Source organism: Chrysochloris asiatica, unplaced genomic scaffold (assembly GCF_000296735.1).
Source record: "Chrysochloris asiatica unplaced genomic scaffold, ChrAsi1.0 scaffold00177, whole genome shotgun sequence".
Taxonomy (NCBI): domain Eukaryota; kingdom Metazoa; phylum Chordata; class Mammalia; order Afrosoricida; family Chrysochloridae; genus Chrysochloris; species Chrysochloris asiatica.
In genome coordinates, this window is record NW_006408695.1 from 708,607 (window position 1) to 710,059 (window position 1,453).

Genomic DNA, 1,453 nt, shown 5'->3' on the forward strand with positions numbered 1-1,453 from the left:
CACTGTTTCAGCCACTGTGTCAATCAATTTCCTTGGTAGGGAGGGAGTCTTTTTCATTGACCTTCTACTCTTTAACAAGCATAATGTTCCTTTTCAGGGACTGGTTTCTCCTAATAACATTTCCAAAGTATCTGAGACAGTCTCCCCACTCTCAATTCTAAGGAGCATTCTATTGTAATTTTTCCAAGACAGATTTGTATTATTATCATTTTGGCAATACATAGTACTTTCAATATTCTATAACAACACCATAATTCTTAAGCATCAATTCTTCTTCAGTCTTCCTTATTCATCTATGCAGTTTTTACATACATATGAGGCGACTGAAAATACTACTGTTTGAGTCAGGTGCATTTTAGTGCTCAAAGTGACATCTTTGTTCTTGAACTCTTTTAATATCGAATGATACTGAAAGATTTGGCAAATACAATATGTCCTTTGCAATCTTGACTGCAGATTCCATAAGCACTTATTGTTGATCCAATTAAGATGAAATCCCTGACAGCTTTCATCTTTTCTACATTTATTATAATGTTGTTTATTGGTCTAGCTGTAAAGATTTTTATTTTCTTTACACTGAAGTGCAATCCATGCTGAAGGCTGTGATCATCATAAGCAAAAGTATCAAGTCCTCCTTGTTCTCATCAAACGAGGTTGTGTCAACTGTATATTATAGGTTGTTAATAACTCTTTCTCCAATCCTGATTCCATATTCTTTTACTTATAGTCCAGCTTCTTGAATTATTTGCTTAGCACATAGAATGAATAAGTATGGTGAAAGGCTATAACCCTCATACACACCTTTCTTAATTGTAAGCAAAGCAGTATCCCCGTCTGCGTGATATGAGTAACATTGTTAAATAACATCCACATTCTGTTGGGCCATCCTTCTTTGGATATGGATCTCTTCCCGGTGGTTGGACAGGTAGCTAACTTCCATTATTTCTTGGCATAGTCTAGTGAGTATCTCCAGTGTAGCATCAACTTGTTGAAACATTTCAATTGACATTCTGTCAATTTTTACAGACTTGTTTTTTGCTAAAGCCTTTAGTACAGCCTGGATTAATATCATTGCTTCTTGATCATATGTTATACTCTGAGCTAGCTGAAGGATGACCAATTCTTTCTGGTATAGTGAATCAGTGCATTCCATCTTCTTTTGATGCTTTCAGTATGATTCAATATTTTTGTCGATAGAATCCTTCAATATTGCACCTCAGAGCTTGAATATGTTCTTTAGTTCTTTCAACTTGAAAAATACTGAGTATTTTCTTCTTTTTTGCTTGTCTAATTAAGGAGCTCTGGTAGCGTAGTAGTTATGAATCGGGCTGCGAACCTTAAAGTCAGCAGTTCAAAACTATCAGCTGTTCCGTGAGAGAAAGATGAGGCTCTCTGTTCCTGTAAAGATTTACAGCCTCGGATACCCTGTACAGTGTCGCTATGAGTCGGAACC